Below are 21,347 nucleotides of genomic sequence, written 5' to 3'. Positions count from 1 at the left end.
TTTTTATTTCCCTCTATTCTTTACATTAGGGAAGTTAACAGTCTTTCATGTAGATTCACAGTATTTTAATACTCGCAGCTCATCCTTTTCTGCCTGGAATTAACATTTTAATTATGGTCTTCCTGTGACTTTTTTATCCTCCATATTGATTGACTTTCTTATCCTGGCCTTAAATTTTTCTCTTTTTGCTTAGCAGTCTGTCATCAGCAGATATAGAAAGTATACTCAGATATGGTGTGGCAGACAAGAAGAACAGAATGCAGGAGCCATAGGCTGGGGTAGAGGGAATATGTTGATAACCAGGGAAGAAGAGAGGGTCTGGAAAGAGGAAGATAGGGAACATGGCCAGAAACATCAACGATTTGGGTGGTGCCTGCTATGCTAGGCAGAACGGGGACACCAAACAGAGGTGATCAGGGTTGCAAAGTGGCAGCAGTGACCTAAGAATCTGGGGGACTAGGTTGTTGCAGAAAGCAATACTTTTCATCCCTGATGTTTGGACAAGAACAGTTAAAACAAGGCTGTATTTAGAAAGTGGTTAAGAGCACAGGCTCTGAAGAAGGATTCAATCTTAATCTCCACTGTCTACTGTGTAACTTTAAAAAAGTTGCTTGTCTTTTACCATCAACATGAACTTCAATATGAAGATGGAGATAATTATATGGAACTCATAAGATTAATGAACGGAAAGTATCTAGTAGTGTACTTGTAGTGGACAGTATTATTGTTTTTATGGCAATTATTATTTACTTTAATTGAAACAATGCCACCTACTTTGATTTGCTCTCCTGCCAATAGGAAAAACCTCCTGAGAAGAAAGCAAATAAATAATGGGGAAAACAAGTCTTTGGTTTGTTTTCTAATCTTTAAGGCGATCTAGGAAATAAATTTTTAAAATTCTATTACCTCATTTTAACTTATGGAAGAAACAGAGCTAAATGACCTTGAAAACTAGGCAGCTCACAAATAAGAAAATTTATTTCAGATCTTTCCCCATGAAAGATATTTATCTTTGTGTTTTAATGAACTACTATAGCATTTATCCTGAATTTTATTAAGAAATCAATTTTATTCAGAAACTTTAAAGATTAATACCGTCTTAAATCACTAATAAAATGTCTTCTTGTACATTTCATTTAACTTTATAATAAAGGAGGCAAATTCTGCTTACAAAAATTAGTTTTAACATTGAAAAAATTATAAATTCTAATTAGAATAAAGTGTAATCCATCTTAAACACTTCAAATATTTTAATAAAGCAATAAAATGTACTTTACTTGTGGACAGAATAAAATGCCTCCAACTAAAGTACTATTTTAAAGAGAAGGTTGCTTTCAAAATATATCAAGAACTAAAATTATGAAATGACTTTAAGCATTTATTTTGCTAGAAATATTACACCGTAAAATGACACATGCAACTCATGAGGATTCAATTTCTCTTGTATATTCAAAACATTGTATTTTCTGTTTATTTGACCTGATTGCATTTGATGGCACAAATGTCATTCTTAAGAATTGTTTCATTGGATTCTGGGAACTTAACATGTCCCCCTAAATTATTTTGGTTTTGATCATTCTTTAAGGCAGGTTTGCTTAATACACAATGTTTAAGATATTCTGATTCATAAAAGGCAATCTGATACCTAAAATCAAAAGTGAGTTTGGGGATTAGCTTCCTTTACTGACCAGAGTATGGGAGAGTTATGAATAATAATCTTTATAGAAGTCCAGAAAGGGGCAGTGGGTGGGATGGATACAGTGGCTTACAAATAAGGTCAGCTAACACCAGAATATAATTGGGCAGTTGCCTGAAACCACAAATTCTTTAAGGAGAGGCAAAAGAAGAGATTTTTCTGGCTGTTCTTGCAAAGTTACATAGTTGTTGGTAACCTGGGGATTTGCCCACTTGTAATGAGGGAATCTAACAAATTATAGATTGTGTCAGTTATTCAAAATTCACTACTTTGGATGCTCTTGTGGCAGTCAGTTGCCAACATGGGTCCTAGTGGTCTTCATCTTCTACTAGTATTTATGTCCTTGTGCAGTGTCACCACTTACTAAATTGGGACTGATTGCATGACCAATAGAATATGGCACAGTGATGGCTGTGACTCCAGAGGCTAGGTCAGAAAGGGTAGCACAGCTTCCCCTTGTTCTCTTAGACTATTCACTTTGAGAACTTCCAAAGATTAGCTCAAGAAAGAGCATTTCCAGTTTGGAAGGGGCACATGATTCCCTGGCTACCACTCAGGGAATTTAGTCTTCTTGTTCCTCACATTGATTATCACTCCCATCCCTACACTGGGCCCTAAAGGGTCTTCTTCCCATTTTAACATACACAAATCCTATCTAATAAAGAGGGAATATGCTAATTGACCCTCTCACTGTTGCAAAGATGGCGGCGCCCACAGCCAATAAGGAGGGAATATGCTAATCGACTGCCCCGCCCTCAAAGATGGCAGCACCCACAGCCAATAAGGAGGGAATATGCTAATTGACTGCCCCACCCTCAAAGATGGCAGCACCCACAGCCAATAAGGAGGGAATATGCTAATTGACTGCCACGCCCTCAAAGATGGCAGCACCCACAGCCACAAGATGGCGGCGCCCAGTCCCCTCAGCCCTGCGGGGGCGGCAGGCGCCTGGCCGCTCTGCGTGCCTGCCTCTGGAGTCTCCCAGTCCCCTCAGTCTCCCAGCCGCCCAGGACTGGCCCGAGGCGCAGGCAAGCTTTGGATAGTGGCTGCCCAGCCGCCCAGGGCTGGCCCGAGGCACAGGCAAGCTTTGGATAGTGGCTGCCCAGCCGCCCAGGACTGGCCCGAGGCGCAGGCAAGCTTTGGATAGTGGCTGCCCAGCCGCCCAGGGCTGCTGAGGCTCAGGTAATCAGGGCAGGCCGAGGCTTGTGCTGCCGGCAGTGGCAGCAGCAGAGTTGTGACAGGGCGTTGCCTTCCCCTGATGGCCGGGTCACCTCCCACCCCTGAGGGCTCCCAGACTGTGAGAGGGGGCAGGCCGGGCTGAGGGACGTCCCCCGCTTCAGTGCATGAATTTTCATGCACCGGGCCTCTAGTATGATATAAAAGCAGGAAAACCTCTTCCCTTGGTTAGACTATCTTACTGAAGACAGACTGAAATTTTAAAAAGCTTGTCTTAGATAATTAGAGAAATCAAAGGGGGAAATAAACAATCAAGAAGTACAAAAGTATTCTGCCTAGCCCAGCTGGTGTGGCTCAGTTGTTTGAGCATCATTCCATGTACCAAGAGGTCACTGGTTCAGTTCCCAGTCAGGGCACATGCCTGGGTTGTGGGCTCAATCCCCAAAAGGGACTGTTTCTTTCACAGATGTTTCTATCTCTCCCTCTTCCTTCCTCTCTCTCTAAAATAAATAAAAAACCTTTAAAAAAGCATTCTGCCTAATTCACATTATATAATCTCATTTATATTTAATCCCTATAAATGCACAGGAAAAAAATCTGGAAGCTTAAGTGCTCATCTATCATTTAAGGTTAGCTGTGAAAGAGTAGAGGTATGGAATAGCTGGGTATGTATGGAGGGTGAGGAGTAGACAGGAGAGTAGAGAAGGAAAGGAGACTTGGTTTATAAAAAAAAATCTATTTTGTATTATTTGAAAATTGATAACGGCATATTAATGAACTACTGTATAATTAAAATAAATTGTACAATATACAAAACAACAACAACACACACACAACAAAACAAACCCAGCTCCTTCTTCGGCTGCTCCTGGGGCTGCTGTGTGCTCGTTTGGTGCGGACCTGGTAACTCTTTTGTGAAGCAGCAGCTGAGGAGACTCTGGTGCTCACCATGGCCAACTAAAAGCCCAAGGAAGGAGACAAGACTGAGAACAAAGATTATATTAATTTGGGGGGCAGGATGGTTCTGGGGTGCAGTTTAAGATTAAGAGGCATACACCACTTAGTAAACTAAGGAAAGCCTATTGTGTACGACAGGGTTTGTCAATGAGGCAGATCAGATTCCGACTTGATGGGCAGCCAATCAATGAAACAGACACACCTGCATAGTTGGAAATGGAGGATGAAGATACAACTGATGTGTTCCAGCAGCAGACAGGAGGTGTCTACTAAAAAGGGAACCTGCTACTTTACTTCAGAACTCTGTTCCTCCAGACCAAGAAGACATTCTCAATTAGAAAACTATAATTTGGTTTCAACACATCTGACTACTACAGTATAGTTTTCTCTATTCTTTCATTTTCCCCTTCCCCATTCCTTTATTGTACATAAAGTAACTGATGTATGTGCACAAGCATTTGCATTTTTTAAAACTAAATGGCCAATGGTATGTTTCGATCTACATCAAATGGAGATGGGATGGGGAAAAAATACTGGTTCTGTGAAAACGCCCCCTTTCTCCATCAGTGGCATGCTCATTCAGCTCTTATCTTTATACTTAGTGGCCCAGCGCGCGAAATCGCCTGCAGTAGGCTGCCCGCAGGTTCTGCGGGAGCCAGCAGGAGCTGGTGGGAGCTGCACTGCTTGCTCGGGAGCCTGCAGGAGCCACAGCCCCATGGGAGGGAGCTGTGCTGCTTGCACAGGAAGTGGGAGCAAGCCGCTGCCTGTGGGAGCCAGGGTCGGGGGGGAAGAACTGAGAGGTGCTCCATGCATCTCCTGGTGACTGGTCGTGCACGCAGCCCTGCCCACCTGCATGCGCCTGATGCGCATGCAGCCTCCTGCTGATCAGTTGTTATGTGTGAGGGCGTGACGACCATTTGGATATTAGTCTTTTATTATATAGCAGGATTCCAGGAAGTTATTTTGCTCTCACTGGTTAACAAAAAAGAGAACAACATAAAAATTCTTGCATACCTTGTTTGATTGGAGAATTTTAATGTTTTTCATTTATCATTGTAAAACCAAGGACAATTTTATAACTTTTTTGTACGTAGCTGTTACATGTAGGGCAATCTGTCTTTAAGTAGGGATAAATTACTCTAAAAAAAATGAATCCTAGATAGTTTTCCATTCAAGTCAAGTGTCTTGCTGTTTAAATAAACTTCTTGATTAAAAAAAAACACACAACAAAAAACAGAAGTAATAGCAATCTAGTTACTACGTAGATTCCTCCTATTATATGAGCATGTTTCTAGGACTGCTGGCCACATCAGCCCTTTCCTACGGAACCTGACACTCTAGAATGCTATGCTGCAAACTTTCTGGGTTTCTTACATGGCCAGCTTCCATAAGAGATGTGTCTTTCTAAGACCTGCTATCAAAGAGCTGCCTTGGAGATATCAAGCTTGGCATCTTCAAGGACAATACCAAGAGAGCAGATTCCTCTGTCTCCTATTGTATCAGTCAACGACTGCAATACTAATTCTGGATAGCAAACCACCTCAAAACATACTGCTTAAAACAGCAATTCTTTGCTGTAGGTCACTGGCTCCAAGCTGGAGGATGGTTCTAAACCTGCTCCATGTCTCTCATTTTTCTTGGACCAGCAGATTACCCAGGCATGTTCTTCACATTGTGAAAGGCAGGTGTGGAGAGAGGCAAGTGGAAACATGCAATACCTATTAAACAATGGCAGGCTCAGAACTGTCACACTGTCACTTCTGTGCATATTCTTCTGGCCAAGAGCAAGTGCAATGACCTAAGCACACATCAATGGGGTGGAGAAATATTCTATCTCTAACGAGAGGAACTATAAAGCCACATTTCAAAGGGCACACATGCCTGGAACAGTGAAGAATTGGGAAGAAATAATGTTATCTAGCAAGGTTATCCACCTGGGACCTTTCAGCTTATTCCAACTGGCAGTGGGAGAAATATTTCTAATGGTGGCTGACAACAGGAATGATTTAAAAAAAAATCTTTATTGTTGAAAGTATTACATAGGCCCTCCTTTTCCTTTCCCCCATTAACCTCTTCCAGCACCCTCCTCCCCCTTCACCACCCATTGTCTGTGTTATGCATACAAGTTCATTGGTTGATCTCTCCCCACCTATCCTTCCCCTGCTTTCCCTCTGAGGTTCAACAGTCTGTTCATGCTTCTGTGTCTCTGGGTCTATTTTGACAACAGGAATGATTTGACCTTGCAGGTGAGATCTGTTCCTAACTCTAAGAATCAGGCTTTGTCCTTGCAAGCTCCTTAATATGCCATGTTTTTGTCATGGAGATGCAGTAGTATTATTAATTCCTTTAAATATCAAAGTGGACAATGGTTGCCACAAGTGATAGGTTATTTCGCAGGAAGTAGGGGAATAGAAATACTTCCCTAGAAAGGATGCTGTGCTTGTGGTATCCTGTTTACTGTGTATTAACAGTTTGAATGTTATAAGGCTTTATAAATTCTTTAGTTTAAAAGGGTGCCAAGACTTGTCATGTTTTAGGACTCAGGAATCCATAAAACTTCATTAGAGTTAAGAGGATCTTTTTTACTAACCCTCTTTGCTATCTGGGTTTCCCCTTTGTTTAAAAGTAAAAGTCCCTTAATTAAGAAAAAAGCCCACAGCTTTGCTTTTTAAAATAGGAAAGGAAGACTCATACTCCTCCCTCCAATAAATAGAGGTATTACTAGCTTTAAAAAAAAGAAAGAAGATCATTGAATTCTTATGTTCTTCAGGGACTTAAATCAGTGGGGTCTCCTGTGGTTCTCTGACATTTGAGCCCCATTCTAGGGTTATTTCCATGGTTCCCACGTTACTTTCAAGAAGAGCTACCACCTACATTCCTCAGGGTTTCTTCTTCGCTCAAGACTGGTTGTGGAGCAGCAAAAAGAGTGAAGCTGGTGTCCAGAAATGAACCTGGTGAATACCGCGCCAGGTCCTTCTGAGTGCAGCTGCAAGAGCCCGCGGGGAATAGAATCAGTCCCCACGCGCACGGGGCAGTCAGAGCTCTTTGTTAAAGAAACAAATACCGAATCAGAAGATGCTGCGGCTGAGAAATGTGATGGTGGTGGGAACAGATTGAGGCGTTTGCATGCATAACTGTGCATGCGAAAGGCCTTTAATGAGGCGCTTCAAACGCAGGACAACCCAGGGCACCGTGTCATTGGCTTTGTGCACTTGAAGGCGCCTGAGAGTGCCTTGCTCAGAGGTTCCTCTTTGTGTGAAAGTGGGGAAACCAAAAGCGTGCAGCTACTGTTGGCTTTTCAGTTTCGAAGTGTAGGCGCTTGGGCCAAAATACTCCCGCACCAATACACTCCCGCATTCTCGCACCAACAATACTCGTACTTGAGTTACTTCTCCGTCGCTGACTGAGCGAGGAGCGACAAAGGCTCGGTGCGGGCGCCTGCAGCTCCGGGAGCCGCGCCAAGGGGCTGTCCGCCTGGCTCCGCAGCTGCGCGCTGAGCCCCCGCCGCCCGCCCGTCAGCAAACGCGGGCACCAACCGCCGCGCCGCCCGGCCGTTGGGCGGGTGGTAATTTCTGGGAACGGGGCGGGGTTCGCGGGTGTACGAAGCCGGACAGGGAGGAGGAGCGGGCGGCGCCAAGGGGCGCGCGGCGGGCAGGGCGGTGCGCCGCGGGCGTCAGCGGCCGGGGCGGGGCCGGGGCGGAGAGGGCGGTGCGCTGCTACTCGCCCGCGCCCCCACCCTTCACTTAGCCGGGCTGAGAAGTGGAGTCGGGAGGGCGCGGGCTAGTCTTCCAACCCCGGCCCCCAGTAACTGTCAGACTGCCCGAGTGCGGGGCCGTCCTGGAGGAGAGGGGCGAGAGTCGAGCCGGGGATGGGGTGCCAGCCGGGGCCCGCGAGGGCGCTCAGAGTGGAGAGCGTGTGTGCGTGCGGACCGGCCGGCTGGGCGAAGCGGGCGGGCGCTGCAGGTGCACGAGCGGCCTCGCCGCCTCTGCGCTAGTCCGGGAAGGGAATGGGGGAGCTCCGAGCAGGGCGCGGGACACGTGGGGAGAGTCATTACCTGAGAAGGCGCGTTAGGGAGAAGTTGGGGGATCAGGGGCGGGAGAGACCCGAGAGAGCCACGGAGGCAGGTTTGGCTGGCTGATGGGGGCCGCGGGCGGCGGGCCGCGCGGGGTATAAATAGCCGGCCCCCGCTTTGACAGGAGCTGCGGTGACTGGCGGTGCCGCCCCCCCCCCCCCTCCGCTCGCCGCTTGGGGAGGGGAGGAGCGCTCGGAGCGGGCGGGGTGGGGGAGGCGGACTCAAGTGTCCTGGTGGCGGCGGCAGGAGGCCGAGGGGGAGGAGCCGAGCGGGGGGTGGAGGGAGGGGAACGGGGCGAGGGCGGGGGCCACCATTGCTCCCCGCGCCGGGCTCTGTGTCGCCGTGGTCGCCTCGGCGGTTGGGGGTCGGTGGGGCGCTGCGGGCGGGGGGCGCTGCGCGGGGCGGCGCGCGCTGTTTTGTCTCCTCCTCTCCCAGTGGAGCGGCTCGGGCTGCCGGGGAGGCCCGGCTCCCTCCGGACGCCCGGCCAACGGCGGCGGCGGCGGCGAGTCCGCGGCCCTGCCGGGAGGGAAAGCGACGCCGCGGTCTTCCCGGGCGACGCGGCGAGCAGGTAAGAGCGCGAGCAGCCGAGGCTGTGGGAGGGAGCGCGGAGGGCGCGGCGACGAAGCCTCGCTGTCCCGAGTGCCGCCGCCTCCCTCCGCGTCTCCCGCCCCGCGCCTGTGTTGTTTGCTCCGGGGTTTTCCAGAGGCTGTGGCCGTGACACCCGCGGGGAGCGGGGGAAGGGGGCTGGCGCCCTCGGGCAACGGTCGGGAAGCGGGACTCGGAGAAAGGGTAAGGCGCGCTGCGCGCAGCCCGCGGGGAGTGCGGGGCGCGGGGCAGGGCTGAGGGAGAGGTTACGGACCCCGGCGGGGGGGATGGGCCGCGCGCAGCTGGGCTCGCAGTGTTTACATCTCCGCGCGAGTCACCTCTGCCGAGAAGCGGACTGAACTGACCCGCCTTCTCCCGCTGGGAGGCCAGGGCGGGGGTCCGGCTCCGGAGGAAGCGCGTCCTGGGAGGGTCCGGTAGGGCGGGAGGCTGCGGCCGGCGCCTGGGCTGGGCGGCCAGCTCGGGGCGGGACCTGGGAGGCTCGGGCCGCTCGCGGTGGCGTGGAGTGCTGGAGAGCAGTTCCCTCCCCAGCCGAGCCAGGGCCCGACCGCCGCCTCTTACCTATCCTTCCCTGGCCGCTAGCTTGCACGGCAGGTTGTACTCGGTCATTCTTTTATTCTCGCGCTCCTCGCCGGCCCCCTGCTGCCACTTCCCCTACTCCCCGGGGGTAGGGAGGCTTGTCTCTGTTAGGAATCTGTTTTTAAACAAAACAAAAACGGGCTCTGTAATACTTGCGCGCCCAGTGACCGCCTTCTGGATCCTCTTCGCGAAGCTGGCCCTTGGGGAACCGTGCTACGGGCTGTTTTGGGGGGGCGCGGGAGAAGCGCGGGGAGGGTTCTGCTGGGGCTGCCCCAGCAGCTTTTCAGGTGGGGCAGCCGAGCCCCTCTCTTGCTCCAGTTGGGCAATTTTATTGCATGTCAGTAAAGGACGGAGAAAATATTCCAACACACCAAGAGTAATCCAGATTGCTCAGTTTCGGAGGTTTCTCATGGGCTAGTATCCCGGCTCTTTTTTTCTAGATTTGCTGCAGACTAGCCTTCAAGTTTTTAGTACTTCATTAAATGAATGAGGGGACACTTCATTGTAAAATTAGAATTTTCCTCCTTTCTTGTGATCATGAACATGTACTTCAGCTGTGTGGTTTAAATTTTAATCCGGTGATGAGAGAACAGTACTCGTGTGTTTGGTAATCAGATTTACTTTCCTTTTTATCTGTGAGCCTCTATGGAGAGGTAAATTAAGCACTTTTTCTGGAGCCATAATCACAGAAGAGTGCCAGAATCACCGGAGAATGTATGTACCCTTTACTAAGATAAGATTGGATGTTTTTGTTTCAGAGTTTCTTCCTTTCTTCAAGACTATATAAAACTGGAAGTTGTTAAGTTACACTTAAAGGAATTTAGGAATAATTAAAGTTTTATACAGTGCAACACAGTTTACACAGTGCATTAATATGAATGTTATTGAGATATCACCTAGCAAACACATGAAGTAGAAAATAGAAATGTCTTGGGCACCTGAAATTTGAATATTTAATGTCATCCTGTTTTTAAATTTAGTGACTTAACCAATTGATCAATTATTGCTTCTCATTTCAGACATATATACTAAAAAAGTCAGAATTTCATTGGAAAGCATTTGTAACTTTGAGATTTTTCTGTCCTAAGTTAATAGATTGGTAACTGTGTTGATGGCCTTTACCCGCTCACAGATTGCACAAGTGTGCGTTTTTTTGGTAACACCTTGATTGAGATATAATTCACATACCATTCAGTTCACCAATTTAAAATGTACAGTTTAGTGTTTTTTTTTCTTTTAAATCCTTATCTAAGGATATGATTTATTGATTTAGAGAGAGGGGAATGAAGAGAAAGAGAGTGAACAAGAGAAGAGACAGAAGAGAGAGAAAGAGGAGAAACATCAATTAGTTGCTTCTCCCTCACGCCCAGACCAGCGAAGGAATTGGAAACCTAGGTATGTGCCCTGACAGGGACTTGAACCCACAACCTTTTGGTGTATGCTACAATGCTGCAATCAACTGAGCCTCCTGGCCAGGGCAGTTCAGTGTTTTTTATTATATTTATAAAGTTTTGCCAACTATCACCATAATCAATTGTAGAATGTTTTCATCATCCCAGAAAAGAACCACATACCCATTAGCAGTCACTTTCAATTTTCCCCCAACATCCCCAGGCCTAGGCACCACTGATCTACTACTTCTTTGTACTTGCCTGTTCTGGGCATTTTATATAAATGGAATCATGCAATATGTGATCTTCAGTGATTGGTTTCTTTCACTTAACACAATGTTTTCAAAGTGCATCCATGTTGTAGCATGTGTCATTTATTGCTGAGTAATATTCCATTGTATGGATATACCACATGTTATTTATTAATTGGTGAACTTTTGAGTTTCCACTTTTTAGCTATTGTGAATAATGCTGCTATGGACATTTGTGTACAAATTTCTGTTTGAACGTGTTTTCATTTCTGTTGGGTATGTGCACTTTTAAAAAATCAGCTTTTTGAGTTATTTAATTCCAAAATTAATTTATTTTGAGTGCACAATTCAATGATTTTTAGTAAATAGAAGTGTTAAACCACAAGCCAGTTTTATTTATTTTAAATATATTTTTATTGATTTCAGAGAGGAAGAGAGAGGGAGAGAGAAACATCAATGATGAGAGAGAATCATTGATTAGCTGCCTCCTGCACCAGGGATTGAGCCCAAAACCCAGGCATGTGCCCTGAGTAGGAATTGAACCGTGACCTCCTGATTAATAGGTCGACATTCAACCACTGAGCCATACCAACTGGGCACCACAAGCCAATTTTAGAACATTTCTATTGCCTCCAAAATTTCCCTCTAGATTGTTTGTAGTTAACCCTTATTTTCACCCCCACCGAGCCACTGATTTGTGCTTTGTCTCTGTAGATTTGCCTTTTCTGACTATCCTATATTATAATTCTATGTAATAAAAGACTAATAATGTAAATTGTCCCCTCAACTGGGAGTTAGACTGCTCGCCATAACGTGCGCTGACCACCAGGGGGTGGTGCGGAACATGGTGGGCTTCGGCAACATGGTGCTAGCAGCGGCAGCAGTGGAGGTGCTGCCGGCCCCCATGGGCCCAAATGAGAGTGGGACTGTGGTGGGATGGTGGAGCAGCCGAGTGGGCGGCGCCAGGCTAAGGAGGGTGCGAGTGGGGCCCCATCATCCTGATTGCTCAGCAGCAGTGGTGGCGGGGGGGGGGGGGGTGGCGTTGGGGGACTGGGGGGGGGGGCCGCCGCCCAGCTCCCAGGAGCTGAAGGAGAAAGGACAAATAGCAATATTAAAATACTAGTAGCCCTGCGCATGAATCTGTGCTCCAGTAGCTCTCTGCAGGGCCTGGCCACTCTGCGCCCGCTTCCCAGAGGCTCACCGCGGCCCTGGGGCCCATCCGCGGCCAGGTGCGGAATGCTTGCCTCGTCGCCGTGGTCGCTCATGCTGCCCACTCTCAGTGGCCGCCCGCCCTGCCCCCCCCAGGACTGGGGTACTCGGGTGGGGCTGAGAGGACTGGGCGCTGCCATCTTGTGGCTATGGGTGCCACCATCTTTGTGACGGAGTGATGGTTAATTTGCATATTACCCTTTTATTATATAGGATTTCTTCTAATTATTTTCCTTTCAGTGTGCACGAATCTGTGCACCCGGCCACTAGTTTTATATAAATGGAATCATACCATATGTAGTCTTTTACATCTGGCTTCTTTCACTTATACTGTTTTTGGAATTTATCTTTATTGTAGCATGTATCTGTATTTTTTTCTTTTTTATTGCTGAATATTCTTTTGTATGAATATACAACATTTTGTTTATCTGTTGACCAGTTTATGGGCATTTGAATTGTTTCCAGGTTTTTTTATTTTCTTTTTAAAGATTTTTTTTAAAATATGTTTTTATTGATTTCAGAGAGGAAGGGCGAGAGAGAGATAGAAACATCCATGATGAGAATCATTGATCAGCTGCCTCCTGCATGCCCCCTACTGGGGATCGAGCCCAGAACCCGGGCATGTGCCCTTGACTGGAATCAAACCGGAATCAAACCCTGGGACCTTTCAGTCCTCAGGCTGATGCTCTATCTTCTGAGCCAAACCAGCTAGGACCTTTTTAAAGATTTTTAAATTGACTTTTAGAGAGAGAGAAAGGGAGAGTGAGAGTGAGAGAAACAGCATGCTCCCTACAGGAAATTGAGTCAGAGCCTGGGCATGTGCCTCTACAGGGAATTGAACCAGCAACCCCTCAGTGCATTGGTCGCCAACCGGTGGTCTGTGGACCACTGGTGGTCCGTGAGGTCCAAAAGGTTGGCGACTGCTGCCTCAGTGCATGGGACAAGGCCCAGCTAACTGAGCCACACCGGCCAGGGCTGGTTCCAGTGTTTCGTGTTGTTTTTTTAAATATATTTTTATTGATTTCAGAGAGGAAGGGAGAGGGAGAGAGAGATAGAAACATCAACGGGAGAGACACATGGATTGTCTGTGTCCTGCATGCCCCCTACTGGGGATGGAGCCCGAAATCTGGACATGTGCCCTGACCGGGAATTGGAACTATGACCTCCTGGTTCATATGCTCAGTGCTTAACCACTGAGCCACGCAGCTGGGCTGTTTCCAGTTTTTGACTGTTGTAAATAATGCTGCTTGAACGTTTGAGTACAAGTCTTTATGTGGACATATGGTTTCATTCTCTTGGGTAGATACCTAGGAATAGAAATGCTGGTTCATCTGTTTAACTTTTAAAAAAAGATGCCAACCTGCTTTTTTAAAGTGGCTGTACATTTTACATTCCTAACAGCAGTGTTTGAGAGTTCCAGCTTCACATTCTTGACAACATTTGTTATTGCCATTTTTATTATAGCCATTCTAGTGAGCATGAAATGGTTAACTCATTGTGGTGGTTTTAACTTGCATTTTCCTAAAGGCTCAAGGTATTGAGCATTTTTTTCATATGATGATTAGCCATTTATATATCCTATTTGGTGAAATAGATACTCAAAACTTTTGTGTGGTTTTCATTTGTCTTTTTATTATTGAGTTATAACAATCTTTGTATGTTCTGGTTGCAAGTCCTTTATTGGATACATGATTTGCAATTATTTTATCTCAGTGAGTGGCTTGTCTTTTCAACTTTTTTATTGGAATCTTTTGAAGCACAAAAGTTTTAATTTCTTTTGTCAAAAGTTTAAATTTTTATGGAGTTTCATTTCCAGTTTTTACTTTATAGATTAATTTTTTTGTTGTTATAAGAACTCTCTGCCTAATTCAAGGTCTCGAGGATTTTCTGTTGTTTTCTTCTAGATGTTTTATAGTTTTTGCTCTGATACTTATTTTTAAATATATTTTTATTGATTTCAAAGAGGAAAGGAGAGGGAGGGAGAGAGATAGAAACATCATCGATGAGAGAGAATCGTGGATCGGCAGTCTCCTGCACGCCTCCTAGTGGGGATCAAGCCTGCGACCCAGGCATGTGCCCTTGACCAGAATCGAACCTGGGACCCTTCGGTTCATAGGTCGACACTCTATCCACTGAGCCAAACTGGCCAGGGCTGCTCTGATATTTAGATGTATGATCTATTTTAAGTTCATTTAAAAAAAAATATATTTTTTTGATTTTTAGAGAGAGAGAGGAAGGGAGAGGAATAGAGAGATAGAAACACTGATGAGAGAGGAAGTCATCGATTGGCTGCCTCCTCCATGGCCCCCACTGGGGACTGAGCCCGCAACCCGGGCATGTGCCCTGACGGGGAATCAAACTGGTGACCTCTTGGTTCCTGGGTCTACGCTTAACCGCTGAGCCACACCAGCCAGGCTTGAGTTCATTTTTATGTATGATGTGAAATAAATGGGTCTAAATTCAGTTGCGTATGGGTTGTCTCAGCACCATTTGTTGAAAAGACTGTCATTTCTCCATTGATTGTAAATGTAAAGATTTATTTCTGCACTCTCAATTATTTTCCATTATCTATATGTTTGTTCTTATGCCAGTACTGTTCTGTCTTGTTTAATGTGCTTTATAGTAACTGATGAGACCAGGTAGTGTTAGCCTTCCAATTTTGTTCTTGTTTTTAAAACCTGTGGCTCTTCTGGGTCCAGTATAAAAGGGATTGGCTTGTCAATGTATAAAAAAAAATCTTAGAATTTTGATGGGGAATGCAGTTTGGGGAGAATTGTCACCTTACAACATTGGGTTTTCTATTACATGGACATGGAAATTTCTTTTCATTTATTATTTATATATTCTTTAAGATAGATTTTTATTTATTTCAGATAGGAAGGGAGAGAGAGATAGAAACATCAATGATGGGAGAGAATCATTGATCAGCTGCCTCTTGCACGCCCCCTACTGGGGATTGAGCCCGCAACCTGGGCATGTGCCCTTGAGGGAATTGAAGCTGGGACCCTTCAGTCCGCAGGCTCTATCCACTGAGCCAAGCCAGCTAGGGCTCTTTTCACTTATTGATCTTTAATTTTTCACAGTGATGTTTTGTAGTTTTGAGTGTACAAATTTTGTACCTAAAATTTATTTTATTGGGATAAGAACACAACATGAGATCTACCCTCTTTTTAAGTGTACAATATAGTATTATTAAGTATAGGCATAGTGTTTTATAGCATATCTCTATGTTTAGCAGCGGGTTCCTTTTTAATCCTGGTTCAGAGTTTTTATCATGCATGGGCATTGGACTGTCAGATGCTTTATCTGCATCTGTTAGTGTGACTGTCACAGATTGCCCAAGACTTGCCTGTTTTAAGCACTGAAAGTTCTGTGTCTTGGGAAAACCCTCAGTTCTAGACAAACCAGTATGGTTGGTCACACTAGTATCTGAGATGATTATGTGGTTTCTGTCTTTTATTACATTAATATGGTGTATTATATTAATTGATTTTGAGATAATAAACCAGCCTTATATTCCCGAGATAAATCTCACTTGGCTGTGGTGTATAATCTTGTATGTTGCTTGATTTAGTTTGCTAATGTTTAGTTAAACATTTTTGTGGCTCTATTTATGAGAGCTACTGGTCTGAAGTTTTCTTTTCTTGTGATGTCTTTGGATTCGGAACAGTAATACTAACCTCACCGAATGAATTGAGAAGTGTTCCCTCTACTTTCTCTGTAAAAGTTCCTGAAGGATTGGTATTATGTCCTTTGAATATATTTGATAGAACTCACCAGTGAAAGCATCTGGGCCTGTTTTTTGTTTTTTTTCCTCATTGTGAAAAATTTAAAATACTAATTTATTTACTTGTTATAGATCTATTCATATTTTTTGCTTATTTTTAGTTAGTTTCAGTAATTGTGTTCCTATGAATTTGACATATAGTTCATAATATGTTCCTATATATGTTTTTAATATTGCCAGTATAGGTAGTGATGTCTTTCTTTCATTTGTAAAATTGATAGCATGTTTCTAGTCTCATTTTTACTTGGTCATTTTAACTAAAGGTTTGTCAATTTTGTTACTCTTTTCAAAGAAACAAGTTTTGGTTTAATTGATTTTTTCCAGTTGTTTTTCTGTTTTCTATTTCAATGATTTCCATTTAATCTTTATAATATCACTAGAGGCCCGGTGCATGAAATTCGTGCACTGGGGGAGAGGGGTGTCCCTCAGCCCAGCCTGCACCCTCTCCAATCTGGGACCCCTTGGGGCATGTCTGACTGCCAGTTTAGGCCCGATCCCTCTCACAATCCAGGACTGCTGGCTCCTAACCGCTCGCCTGCCTGCCTTCCTGATTGCCCCTAACCACTTTTGCCTGCCAGCCTAATCACCCCTAACCCCGTGGTCGGCAAACTGCGGCTTGCAAGCCACATGCGGCTCTTTGGCCCCTTGAATGTGGCTCTTCCACAAAATACCACGGCCTGGGCGAGTCTATTCTGAAGAAGTGGCGTTAGAAGAAGTTTAGGTTTAAAAAATTTGGCTCTCAAAAGAAATTTCAATTGTGGTACTGTTGATATTTGGCTCTGTTGACTAATGAGTTTGCCGACCACTGCCCTAACCGCTCCCCTGCCGGCCTGATTAACACCTAACTGCTCCCCTGCCGGCCTGATCGCCCCCAACTGCCCTCCCCTGCTGGCCTGGTTGCTCCCAACTGCCCTCCCCTGCCGGCCTGATCTTGCCCCCAACTGCCCTCCCCTGCTGGCCCCTGCTGGTTTCTGTATTCTGATTGGTTGGTTTCTATGCAGTGTAAAAATGATGGCCCCCAACTGCCCTTCCCTGCTGGCCTGGTTGCCCCCAATTGCCCTCCCCTGCTGGCCTGGTTGCCTCCAACTGCCCTCCCTGCAAGCCTGGTCCCCCCCAACTGCCCTTCCCTGCCGGCCTGATGGCCCCCAACTGCCTTCCCCTGCAGGCCTGGTCCCCCCCAACTGTCCTCCCCTGCCTGCCTGGTTGCCCCCAACTGCCCTCCCCTTCTGGCCTGATCTCGCCCTCAACTGCCCTCCCCTGCCGGCCTGGTTGCCCCCAACTGCCCTCCCCTGCTTGCCTGATCTCGCCCCCATTGGCCCTCACATGACTGCCTGATCTCGCCCCCTACTGTTCTCATCTGCCAGCCTGATCTCGCCCCAACTGCTCTTCCCTGCCGGCCTGATCACCCCTAACTGCCTCTGCCTGCCTGATCACCCCTAAACTGCCCTCCCCTGCTGGTCTGATCTCACCCCTGACTGCCCTCCCCTGCTGGTCTGATCTCACCCCTGACTGCCCTCCCCTGCTGGTCTGATCTCACCCCTGACTGCCCTCCCCTGCTGGTCTGATCTCACCCCTGACTGCCCTCCTCTGCTGGCCAATTTGGTTCTGATTGGTCGGTTTCTATGCAGTCAGTGTAAAAAGCTCCGCCTCCTAGGCAGCCATTGGTCCTTCAGAGTTGACCCAGATTTGGTTCTGATTGGTCGGTTTCTATGCCAGTCACCGTCAAAAGCTCTGCCTCCTAGGCAGCCATTGGCTCCTCACAGTTGACCCAGATTTGGTTCTGATTGGTCAGTTTCTGGGCCTATCAACTGGGTGTGATCAAAAAGGTGGGGCTGATCAGCAGCCCTGGTGGAGGCCCAGAGAGAAATGAAGGTGCGCCTGCTGACCAGGCCCAGAGCTAAAGAGAGAGGCAAGTGCTGATCAACAGCTGCCACAGAGTCTACAGATTAGACCATGCTTCTCTTTTCAGGCCTCTCTCTGGTCCTGATTCGCAGCCCCCTCAGCTGTCAGTGCTGGGTCACCATGCTTGCAGCCATAGCAGTCAGTGCTGGGTCACTGTGGTGACCCAGCACTGACTGCAGGACTGACTTCCGGATGGTTGAGCCTCCCGGTCATTGCGGATGTGACGGACCCAGGGTTTTTATATATTAGGATTCCTTCTGCTTGCTTTGGGTTTAGTTTGCATTTTTTTAGTTTCTTAAGGTAGATGCTTAGGTTATTGATTTTTTTAAAATTTAATAAATCTTATTGTTCAGATTATTACAATTGTTCCTCTTTTTTCTCCCCATAGCTCCCCTCCACCCTGTTCCCAACCCACCCTCTGCCCTTACCTCCCCCCCACTGTCCTCATCCATAGGTGTACGATTTTTGTCCAGTTTCTTCCCGCACCCCCCACACCCCTTTCCCCCCGAGAATTGTCAGTCCACTCCCTTTCTATGCCCCTGATTCTATTATATTCACCAGTTTATTCTGTTCATCAGATTCTATTATATTCACCAGTTTATTCTGTTCATCAGATTTTTTTATTCACTTGATTTTTAGATTCACTTGTTGATAGATATGTATTTGTTGTTCATAATTTTTATCTTTACCTTTTTCTTCTTCTTCCTCTTCTTAAAGAATACCTTTCAGCATTTCATATAATACTGGTTTGGTGGTGATGAACTCCTTTAGCTTTTTCTTATCTGTGAAGCTCTTTATCTGACCTTCAATTCTGAATGATAGCTTTGCTGGGTAGAGTAATCTTGGTTGTAGGTTCTTGCTATTGATCGCTTTGAATATTTCTTGCCACTCCTGTCTGGCCTGCATAGTTTCTGTTGAGAAATCAGCTGACAATCGTATGGGTACTCCCTTGTAGGTAACTAACTGTTTTTCTCTTGCTGCTTTTAATATTCTCTCTTTGTCTTTTGCTCTTGGCATTTTAATTATGATGTGTCTTTGTGTGGTCCTCTTTGGATTCCTTTTGTTTGGGGTTCATTATTTCTTCCAATAGGTTTTCAGTATCTTGCTCTCTCTCTTCTTCTGGCACCCCCATAATTCTGATGTTGGTACGCTTGAAGTTGTCCCAGAGGCTCCTTACACTATCTTCATATTTTTGGATTCTTTTTTTTTTTTTTTTTTTGCTTTTCCAGTTGAGTGTTTTTTGCTTCTTTGTATTTCAAATCTTTGACTTGATTCTTGTATTCCTCTAGTCTGCTGTTAGGTCTCTGTATAATATTTTTTATTTCAGTCAGTGTATGCTTAATTTCTAGTTGGTCCTTTTTCATATCCTCGAGGGTATCACTAAATTTATCGGCCTTTTCTAGGAAATTCTTGAATAACCTTATAACCGTGGTTTTGAACTCTATATCCAGTCATTTGCTTTCCTCCATTTCTTTCATTTGTGATCTGTTTCTTTGTCTCCGCATTTTGGCTGCTTCCCTGAGTTGGTAGAGTAGCTTTGTGTGCTAGGTGTCCTATAGGGCCCAGTGGCTCAGCCTCCCCAGTTACCTGAGGTGGACACTCTTGGTGCACCCCTTTGTGGACTGTGTGTACAGCCTTGTTGTAGTTAAGTCTTGATTGTTGTTGGTATCACTGGGAGGAATTGACCTCCAGGCCAATTGGCTGTGAGGATCAGCTGTGTCTACGCTGGGAGAACTTCTGTGCTGGAGACAGCCTTATGAGACAAGACTTGCAATATTGCAAAAGCCTCTGTGCTCAGCTTGGATGGGGCGGAGTCTCAGGGCGGAGCTGACAGCCTTGGCTTTCCGTCAGCCCTGCCCTATGAGGCCCCTGGGTCTCAGTGTCCCTCGGTAATTGCTGCAAGCACCTCTGAGAGAAAGCCACCCTTGAGTTTTGCCCGCTGCCACACAGTCCAGTTTCTCCCCCAATCAATCTGGATTCCCAGATTCTTGCCCGGAACTGGAGTTCAGCACAGTGGGGATCTTCCATCTTCCTCCCACTAGAGAAAGCCAGCGGCACACTCAGCAGTCAGTCCTATCTGCGTGCACTCGCGCGCGTGCCCCCAGACCTCTGCCTTTCGTGGATCCCCTGAGTTTCCTTGCGCTCCTCTCTTTTCCTGACAGTCCAGACTCCACCCGTATGAATCTGGGACCCCAGGGTCTCTCCCGGAACTGGGGTTCAGTGCAGTCGGAACTGGGATTCAGTGCAGTCGGGAACTTCCATCTCTCTCCTACTAGAAAAAGCTAGCCAGGCACTCAGCCGCCCGTCCTCTCCACGCTTGTGTCTCCGTACCTCAGCCTTTTGCAGCTCCTCTGAGTCTTTGTGTGCCCCTCTCTTTCCTTCTAGTTGTAGAATTTCCACTCAGCCAGCTTTCCTGTGGTTCTGGATGATGTCCGTTCTGTCTTGTAGCTGTAGTTTTCAAATTGTTGTGCGAGGCAGCATTTTAGGTGTTTACCTATGCCGCCATCTGGTTTCTCTGAAGGTTATTGATTTGAAATTGTCTTTTCTTACCTAGGCATTTAAATCTATAAATTTTCCTCCAAACACTGTGTTAGCTGCACCTCATACATCCTATCTAATAAAAGAGTAATTTGCAAGTTGACTGTACCTCTGCTACACACACAAGCCACACCCACCAGCCAATCAGGAGCGAGTATGCAAATTAACCCAAACAATATGGCTGCGGCCACGGAGTGAGCAGGAGGCTTGGCTTTTCCCGGCAATGGAGGAAGCCAAGCTTCCTGCACACCCTGGCCAGCTCAGGCCTCCACTACAAGCTTCCTGCACACCCTGAGCCGGCTCAGGCTACAAAGTTTCAATTATAGAAGATAAATCCCAGATACCAGGGCCTCCACTTGGGTCGCCGGGTGGCGTGACCAGCCTGCAGACCACCACAGGCCCCTCGCCCAGGCCACCCTACGCCCCAAGGGAACCCCCACCCTGATCCAGGACACCCTTCAGGGCAAACCAGCTGGCCCCCACCCGAGCACCAGGCCTCGATCTTATATAATAAAAGAGTAATATGTAAATTGACCGTCACTCCAACACACAAGATGGCTGCCCCCATGTGGACACAAGATGGCCAGCAGGGGAGGGCAGTTGTGGGCAATCAGGCCAGCAGGGGAGGGCAGTTGTGGGTGATCAGGCCAGCAGGGGAGGGCAGTTGGGAGGGACCAGGCCTGCAAGGGAGGGCAGTTGGGGGCGATCGGGCCTGCAGGGAAGGGCAGTTGGGGGGGGGACTCAGGCCTGCAGGGGAGGGCAGTTAGGGGTGACCAGGCCTGCAGGGGAGGGCAGTTAGGGGCAATCAAGCTGGCAGGGGAGCAGTTAGGCATCAATCAGGCTGGCAGGGGAGTGGTTAGCAGGTGATCAGCCTGGCAGGCAGAAGCCGTTAGGGGCAATGAGGAAGGCAGGCAGGCTAGCAGTTGGGAGCCAGCAGTTCTGGAATGTGAGAGGGATGTCCGATTGCCACCAGGATCGGGCCTAAACGGGCAGTCGGACATCCCTCGAGGGGTCCCAGATTGGAGAGGGTGCAGGCTGGGCTGAGGGACACCCCCCCACCCATGCATGAATTTCATGCACCAGACCTCTAGTTTTTATATATTCTGCTTTTTAACATTTTCATTTAGTTCTAAATATATTCCTTTGTGATTTTTTCTTTGACCCATGGGTTATTTAGAAATGTACT

General features: G+C 46.9%; 1 protein-coding gene and 1 pseudogene across 4 annotated transcripts in view; both read left to right on the top strand.

Moving 5' to 3' along the window:
- The first annotated feature begins 1,997 nt into the window (after positions 1-1,997).
- LOC308251644 (small ubiquitin-related modifier 2-like) lies at positions 1,998-4,102 on the top strand (annotated as a pseudogene). The gene is made up of 2 exons: positions 1,998-2,027; positions 3,837-4,102. The product of its transcript is annotated as a small ubiquitin-related modifier 2-like (transcript).
- A 4,056-nt stretch (positions 4,103-8,158) lies between these two features.
- The window catches only part of ELF2 (E74 like ETS transcription factor 2), a 102,119-nt gene continuing 88,930 nt past the window's right edge, over positions 8,159-21,347 (top strand). For 2 of the 3 annotated variants that reach the window (XM_080671556.1, XM_080671552.1), the window contains exon 1: positions 8,159-8,469. The gene's annotated coding sequence lies outside the window, so the exon portion shown is untranslated. The remainder of the gene's footprint in view (positions 8,470-21,347) is intronic. The other variant, XM_080671553.1, reaches the window with a different exon arrangement.

Source organism: Plecotus auritus (assembly GCF_963455305.1).
Source record: "Plecotus auritus genome assembly, chromosome: 6".
NCBI lineage: Eukaryota > Metazoa > Chordata > Mammalia > Chiroptera > Vespertilionidae > Plecotus > Plecotus auritus.
Note: the sequence above shows the minus strand (reverse complement) of the source record. Positions and strands in the feature narration are given on the sequence as shown.